We start from the raw sequence: 9,454 nt of genomic DNA on the forward strand, positions 1-9,454 counted from the left end.
AGACAGGAACAAAATCACTCTTACAATGTAGATGAAAGTAAGAAAGACTCAAAAACATGGGACGACTTCTACAGCACAGATTTCATACAGCTGGATTTGTCTTCATGAGTACCTGAGTGGTGTCGTCCTGTCAATCCATAACAATTTCATCAAATAATCCAGTGAAAACCAGTAATTCAAAAAAAAGAAACTGTGTACAGGGTACTCTTAATTCCAGACACCAAAATCTCAATGTAGAGAGCGAGAGCCAAGAAGGTATATGGCAAATGGATGTTTCTGGCACTCACAGAGTGGATTGTACCAGGGCCTTCCAGCAAGGATTTTGTTCCCACAAACTGAACTGGAAGACACTCCTCTTCAGAGCACTCCTGTCAGTCCTGTCTGCCCCTAGTGTGGGACTGAAGATTTACGATGGACCTCTGCTAAAATGCACTTCACGAGGATGCCGGAACACGAAGACCTGGGCCGGCCTCTTCACTGTGCTCCATTTGCTTCTCTCTAGTGCTCTGCTGTTCTCAGACAGGGTAGACTGCCTAGTTTGTTGTGTTGCGTTTTTACAATTTGTGATGTCATTTACGACCAAAGCCATTCTCGTTCCTCCAGTTTCATTTCCAGCCAAACCTCTTAAGGATTCATGCTCTCCGTACACCAGTAGATCAGAAACTGTTGTATGTTTTGGGGCGCGGTAACCTGCTTCGCGAAAGCACAAACGTGTCTGCGCTCAAATGCTCTGGCGTTTCGCCGAGTCGAAACGCGCGTCATGCACCTCGGCGTTCTTTCTTCCGACACGTTTCGTTCCGTTGAATGGCAACGCCTGTCCTTCCCTCGGAGAGACGGTGCTGGTTTCATTTAGCGCACTTTTGATGTCGAGTCTGTTTGAAGGAAGGTGACATGCGGAACAGCAGCCATCCCGGAGAAATTGTGCATGAAAGGTCGTGTCGGGCCCAATTCATCATCCCACACTACAGCGCTCCGCTGCGTCCCAGTCCCATGGAAATTGAATTTAATTTCAACCTCTGGCTGACATTGACGCCCATTTGCCTAGGGCAGGTAGAAGGTGAAATTCTGTGAAATTGCATTATAGTGAATTTGTCCATCAATTCTGTTCTCTTGTAAAAAGCACTCCAGGTCACGAGACCTCCACAGGTGGCTTGTAGGTAGCTGTTTCTGTTACAAACAGAATGGCAGCATGTAGCTAACACTACCCACTTCCTCTTTCACCCTTTGAAACTTGCTACTGTAGATTGAGTCAAATTCCTTGCAACTACTGCAATTGCCGAAGAGCTGCTACCATACTGTGACAAGAGTTGTAGACTGTAGATGGAACACTGGGAGTTTATCACAGGTAGTGGTTTGCAGAACCATAGATATGCCATCCTACATTGCATTGGGGGTTATGGGATATCTATGGCCAGAACAAGGCCTCCGAGTGCAATTAATGCAAAAGTAAGCCTTCATCCTGTGTTTTGCCATGTCAGCATTTTACTTTGTGATCTTTTTTGTCGTGTATGAATAACCGTTATCTGTTTTGTGGAGAGTGACTGCTCAATGTTTAAATACTTAAATTATTTATAAACGTAGTGTCCTGTTAGAGGATATTAAGCTCCATATTCTTGCTGTTGGAAAAAAATTATTCAGATGTGATTGTACTGCCACCTAGTGGACATCAGTTGTTACGTCAGTGTTTTACTATTTTACTGGATGCGGTAAAAACATGGAAAAAATAAAAAAAAATTGTGTGCAAGTGTTTTATTTAAAAACATAATAAATGACAAGAACAACTGTTTCACAGTTTTATTTGCGTGGATTTTGCTAATTGATTTAAAGCCAACGTAAAATGGGGAAAATACAGTTTTATTCACAGTCAGAGGGCCATTTTTACAGATGACCATTTGCTGAAGACACACATTGGGCCAAATTAAGTTCAGTATGGCCCCAAATATATAATGAATATTATAAAGGCTTACCTCGCCCGTTATTGGTTTTCATAAAATTCTGCTCTCACTTCCTTATATGTAAATCCTCTGGCAGAATGAGTATAAGTAATCGACACAAGAGTTCTATGATCCCCACATCAGAAAAAAAGTGGAATGAATGTCCTCAGACACACAGGACTTAGGTTATTGGCAGCAGAAGAACAAATTCTACATTTATGGTGCAACAATATAATTTCTTTTCATAAGAAATCTGACCGTTTCAGAGTTGTCTGCTTAATCAATAATTACCACGAATTTGCCACATCAGCAACTGACTGACTTGCTTGATGTCACCACAGGCCAGCATTGCTGGAGGAACTATTAAAACCAATTTGGTGTTCATGTCTGTGAAAGAGCTATTCTGTTTGGCATTTCCTTCTTCTTTTGTAATGTCAAATTGGATTTATGAAAATATTGCGTGGTTCTCAAGGCCACTCTGGTATAGAGACTAGGCCCAAATGTACTTGTTGTTGTAGCTAATTTATTTTGGAAAAGTACACTCTTGCAGCATTTTTTCTCAAATCAAATTTTGTCTTCTCCGTCACTGGATATCCTAATGGTATTAGCTGTCATCATTGCATTCGGATACAGTAGGCATATCCCAGACAGATCAGACGCACCATATACTGATTGTTCTTTTGAATTATTTAGGTTGTCAATCAGAATAGTCTTGCTAGAATTTGATGAAACAAGTCATATGTTTTTGGATCCAAATACAAAAATTTAAAACCCCCAAATTTGTGAAGTTGATAATGTAACAGACTCCAATGCCCATGTGGTATAGTTAGCTTGACTGGTTTCTCCTCTCTGGCTGTGTCTTTCACATATCTGAATTCAGAGGGAAAAGAAGCTCTGAAGGACTCAAGCAAGTATTCCACAGCTACAGTATGTATGAATGAATAAACATAGCAACGAATGAATTAATGAATGAACAAGTGAGGAATATTGCTCCTAATTTGCCACTATGGGGCAGATTACATAGTAGTTGCATGTGACTTGGGGAAAAAAAACAGCTCCATACCACAAGCAGTTTATTGATGCAAAGTATATCTACTGAAGATTTACTTCAAAAAAGCTTATAGCATGTTTATACAGCTGTGTATGCTTCCAGTGAATATATTTCACAGGTTTCTCAGCCACAAACCATAGCAACAGCAGTGTAGATGGAAGGTGCACTGCTCAGCCCACTCTATTTCGTGTAATTTTCATGCGATTCAGAGTTTCTACGTTACTCCTCGTCTGGTAACAGTAAGCTGTTTGTCACTTGAGAAGTGCGGTTACAGGCTCCAGCTGACAGCGCCAGTGATGGTGACAATGCAGGTGGTGCAGGGAGTCTGAAAAACCACAGCCACACATGGGCTGCTGCATGACACGACACCTATCAGGTCCCAGGCAGGAGGAGACGAGGTGCAATGGCCTCTGTTCTCTGCACATATCAAAGGAGACACTCTGTGCCAAGGTTAATGGCAAACACATTTTTTGACAGGCCTCCAGTATTGGCATTTGTCCTGAACTTTGACTAAAGAGTTAAAAGCATGAGCAAGGGGTGAAACCATGACTAAGGAGTAAAAGGCAATGTTTCTCGGGTGACATAAATTATGAATTTATTAAAAATAAAACAGGGCAGAAAATGTATAAATGTTGAAAAAATAACATGCAAGGTATAGGACAACCAGCAATGTGAGATTAATGAAGCATTCAGAGTTTGTCTATTTGAGGGCTTGGACCACTCTGATGAGAGCAGGAAACCTCTGTGATAAATGTGATGTGTGAACATGAAAGAATATTCCAGCAGATATGTCATTAAGTTGTAAAGAAAAGATTACATTTAATCAACTACGAAGTAGCAAGTATGAATTACTGAGTCACCTAGTGTGGTAAATGACACATCTGCTTTGCGCTACCTAGCTGTGGGCTTGGGGACAGATGTTATCACAAAGCAGAAGGTGAGCCCCATTTTGGTTAATTCACATTTCACATGACACCTGTTCAGTCAACTACAGTAAAGTCACTATTCAATGTACTTGCAAAGCCATTTTTTCCTTAACTTTGGTAAGAAAAGTTTGCTAAAAATGTGCTATCTTATTTGCTTTCAAATAAGTCTGTTTTGTTTGTTCATTGTTTGATATCCATCCCTCCATATTATGCTTGATAAACTGCATGTATCTTGAGCATGTACAGTGTATGAAAAAAACTTCCAGTATTTCTTTCTCCTTGAAGCAATCTTCGGCTCTGCATACAAAGTTTTCTTTCTGTTCTTCCTATAACTGATGCAAACCTCTGCCTCTTATATTTATAGGCAACATATGGCTGTGTAGATTACTTTGTGTGCTGAACAGGAATGTACTGTCATGTCTGTGCCATATAGTATTACTTTATGTCTTAATTGTTTTTCCGGCATAAGATTTCATAAAGAAATAGACTGCTACAGTACTAGATGACTCATCATATGTAGTTGCTTACATAAGCACAATTAGTTAACCTGTGCATATATGTGGATGACAGTCAATGCAAAAACATTTCCGCTGTCTCTTATTGCATTGTTCATGGGGGAACAGACACTATCACTGTTGGTTGCAGTTCTGCAAACTGGTATCACCTCGGCCACTCTGTTTTACTGCAGAATCAAAGTGATTTTATTTTTTGGTGTTGTACTCAATGATTGCAAAAGAAAATTCCATGATTTTGCTGTCATATCATTCTCTCCAATTTTTTAGAGACAAAAGAGCACACACATAAAGAGAAATATTAACAAAAATGTTGTTACACACAGTGATCGTGTTTCAAACAGATGATTCCATTAAAAAAACAGATGCCCTCAAAGAAACTACTATGTTACAAATCATTATGTCAGGGGTTTCATCAAAAACAATTCCGACATTAATGCATAGGAAAATTTTCCTCTGTTTGCCATGCATGCAATTCTCCTTCTCCACACATTCCAGAGCCACAATTACATGAGAAATGTGGAATATAAGTAATTGTGCTTAGAAGAAAGAGAGGCTTGCAAATCAGGCTAATGTGTTACTTGTGCAGAAATACACTCTCCATCACACAGCATGTAGTTGAATTGACCTATAAATAATTTCCCTAGGGGCCTTTGGATTATTAGCAAGCTCAGTTGTATTTCTGGTAGTGGTAAGCCTGCAGGTGCCAGTCCTATCTGTGGAGTCAAGGGGAAATGTAATGTTGTGGAGCCCTCTTCATAACCTACAGGAACACATTTGGAAGCGCACAAATCCGAGATAATGAAACATTTTCATGAAACATCATTCCGGCAACCTGAAATCATCTCCCGGTTTTCTAATGTTTATAATTAATGGATTTGTGGATAAGGGAAAACAGCATATGTAATCAGGATGAGGAAATTATCAAAATGAATTCATTCTGGGCGTCTGATGAAAAGAGTCACTGTGGCGCTTGGAATCAATTAATGTCACATGCAAGTTCAGCCTGTATTAGGGCCCCGATGAGCAAAATATGCCTGGGATTTGAGGGAGTGCATATGGTTAAATGAGGTTAACTGAGGCTGCAGGGGCAGTTTTTCATTACGTTGGGAAATTGATCTTTTCAAATAAACTGGAAATGAAGCATTGTGCTCTGCTGTGCGCTGTACATGGTTTCTGTCTGATAAAACTCTGACACACCAACAGCACATTAGCTGTTTAAGTTCTCATGCCAGCTTGTCATGGTCAATAAATCCAATGTTAATGCTATAATCAAACACAATAACTACACAAAATCTTTGTTGAAGGCTTGATATGCAGACACTTTTCTCCAGCATTATATGAGAACCCCCCCTGCTGAAGTGAAGAGAACATCCACTCCTCCCCAGATACCATGGCTGCATAAACAAGGTTAAGGGACTCCACACAGCTCCACCAAACTCCAGCTCATCACGGCCTGCTCTGTCACATCTTCCCCGGGAACAGTCCATGGAGACATTTCTTAGACCAATCTTTTTAAGCAGGCCCATCTGGCGAAAGGACAACAGAACGGTTCATGCTGTACTTCCAGCACAGATTCACCCACATTCACAAGCAAAATGAGATTAAATACTCAATTTCTATGCAGTATACATAACTACTCCATGAATATACAGAGTAAATACATTCTCTCTAACAATGCATTGTACATAACTACCCTCTGACCATGCAGTACTTGTGCAGTGTTCATTTTTACTCCGTCACTATGCAGTGTGCATATGCATAATTACTCCATGATTGTACATTGTGTACAATAACGCTGTGACTATACAGTATACATAACTATTCCATGACTATGCAGTGTATGTTATCAGGGCATGACTATACACTGTATATTATTGCATCATGACAGAGCAGTGTATACATTGTCCATTTCATTAAATCATACTGACGAAAAGTCCCTTACCACTTTATTACAGCAACTGCAGTCATTAAAAAGTTGAAGATGATTGTCTTTAAAAGCAGAATTCTGAGAGCCAGGATCAACATAGCATCAGACTGTGTGTGGATAACTGTTGAAAAGGGACATTGGTGAATATCAATTAAGGTCACAGTTTTGAGCAGCAGTATATGTTCCCATACATGACTGGAATAAACACTTTCAGATTTCAGATCAATGCAAATGACATTGATATTTCCATGTAAAGCCCTTTTTGTCTTAGTTTTTATTTTGTGAAAAATGTAGGTATTATGATGCTAAGATTGTAATTATCCACTCCTATTAGCAATTCAATGTTTCTCAGTGGTAGATGAAGATTCTTTCATTTACCTTCTGACACATCTTCATAACAACTGTCACCCAGTCCAACATCTACAATAAGAAAGGTTTCAAGCTGTTAAATATACATGATGTGAGATGAACTCACCTAACCAAAGCAGTGGATACATACAGACAATGACATTTGTTGAATTTTATGCTTTTTTGATTTTGGAAAACATCCCAAAAATGATTGTATTTCTACAGATTACTGTAAAAAGCTAGCAATAAAGTGTAAAAAGTAGTGTGTTGAATTCATTCATTTCATTCATTGTTTGATATGAGCCTCAGAGCTGCATATATCATCAGGTTCATATCAAACAATGAATTAAGAGCAGAATTAAACGTGATTTATTACTAAATGTAATGTAATGAAATAACAATTTGAATTGCACATCTATGTAAAGGACATTTACCATTGTGGTACAGAGCATCAGATAAAAGTGTGCTCTATTCAGTGGTGAGAAGACTCCTTTTGAAGGCTCACCTGTGAAGCCAGCGTAGTGCCGTCTGATGACTCTGGCTGAGCTCCTGTAGCTCACGAAGCAGGTGTACAACTGCCATTCGTCGGACGCCACTGATAGGAGGGAAATGGCGGTGTGCGAGCCATCCTCTTCCCTAGCCACCCTGTAGGGGACGTCACTGGCCCCCCCTGCCCTGCTGGAGAGCCAGGTGACTTCCATATCGGCCTGCGGGGCATCGGTGACCAGGCACACGAGAACGGTCCAGCTCCCCCTCTCTCCGGAGAGGTGGAGTGGTGGAGCCAGGGTGGCAATGAGCTCAGCCTCCACTCCCACTGCACACACATACACACAGAAAAAACAACGGACAAGTTGTCAGCAGTGTCGTGTGAGAGGTTAGGCCTACTGATTCCAGATCAGCTGGTCTCTGATTCAAATGACAAGACGCTGTACTCTTCAACAGGGCTGAAATCCACCATAGCTTCTGTATACTGGAGTGGATTTCAGCATACTAATTTTTTGTCAAATAAGTGCATCTGATAATCTGACTAATAAGTGATCAAAATCTTAGAAACAGTTTGTAAAAAAATACCTTTTAGACTTGAGCTGTCTCTAAATGCATATACATATATCCATTTTCAGAATTAATTTTAAAAGCTGTGAAACACCAGAAAATTAAGCAAGAGCAACACAAGTCTATCACTCATTTTGACATGTTCCCCCAATGCGGGTACTGAACCAAATGTATATGAATTCATATTTATCCCAGAAAGTCTTTGTCAGTGTTTCTTGGTACTACACACCGACAAAATAGGAAGTAAGAGTCAGCTAATTAACTTCACAGTCATCTTCTTCTAAAATATTGGATTCTTTGACAGCCGGGTCCATAAGTTAGAAACTGGTCCATACTCACTTGCCATGAGGTGAATGGTGAGGACACCGAGGAGCATTTTGCTGCTCTGTGGAGTTTTACTGGGCTGAGCACCGCGGGGTGGGGGATTAGTAGCTCTCAGTCACGTGACTTCACACCCGCGCTGGAATCTCCACACCGTCTTACTCTGTGGGCACTCTGCCAAACAAGCCCGGAGATGTTTTCAAAGGGCAGGCAGACGAAGCTCACAAACAAGGTGAGCAGGGTCGTTATTGCCACTCTGATCACTTTTATTCAAGCGTTTTATTTCTTTTGCTGTCTTTTATTCACCTGGCTTTTTCCACACAGCCAAACAGTTGTAATGGTAAAATACATTTACAGTATTTGTTTATTATAATACATTTTTACACTACTGCTGACATATAGCTCTGTTCCTTTATGATGTGGACTTTTAGTTAGTATTCACTTTCTTTCCATTTTGGTGAGGGCTTTTGAGAGAGTCTAAAAAGCTTTTGAAATGAACTCATATTCATAGATGTGGTGGTGCTCTGACGTTTGCAGTAGACTTATGTACTTACTGACTTATTGCTTTATTTGTTGGCAGTAACTAATGTGTGCCACACCTGCTTTTCACTGGTTAGCTGTGAGGTAAGACACTGATGGTATCAAAAAACTGCTGTTCAAAGGTAGTCCTTTCTAGTGAATTTTCACTCTCTTAAACACCCAGCACCTGCTCACAGAATAACAGTTGTGCTGCATAACTTTGAGTTTTTATGAGTCAATCAGTTTTTCTGAGAAATGTTCCCCATATCCCATTTATTGTGTTTACATTACATTTTTTACATAAATGAGGCATTTTATATTTATTTACACTTATTTACATTATATTAATTGGTTTACACCTTTTCACTTAGCACACACAAAAAAGACACCAAAGAGAAGGCAAACACTGACAAAAGTCAAAGCAAAGGAAAGAATTACCATTTATTCAAAAAGTGCAACCACCCTCAATAATTACTGATTTGGAAAAATAACCAGTATTCCAGGATAACTTTCATGTACTTCAATTACTTTGATACTGAAAATACAACTGTTAAATGGATTATCTATGGCCAAATTGAATTGAATTGTTAAATATGTGACAGAACTTTCAAGAATTCACGTGACATTTACACACTAATATTTAATGAATATGTGTGTATGTATGTGTACATGTCCGTAGCAGTTGTCTTATACTGTCACCAAATGTTTGTAAGCAACTATGCCACACTGAGATGACCATCTGTTATATCTCAAACAATCTTAACTTAAGCAAATGCTTGTGTCCTTTCACCATATAAATGCCAGTTGCTTATGATCCTATCAGTGTCAGTTTCTTACTGGAGAAACAATGAATAAAAGCA

This window comes from Megalops cyprinoides, chromosome 4 (genome assembly GCF_013368585.1).
Source record: "Megalops cyprinoides isolate fMegCyp1 chromosome 4, fMegCyp1.pri, whole genome shotgun sequence".
In the NCBI taxonomy this organism is placed as follows: Eukaryota; Metazoa; Chordata; class Actinopteri; order Elopiformes; family Megalopidae; genus Megalops; species Megalops cyprinoides.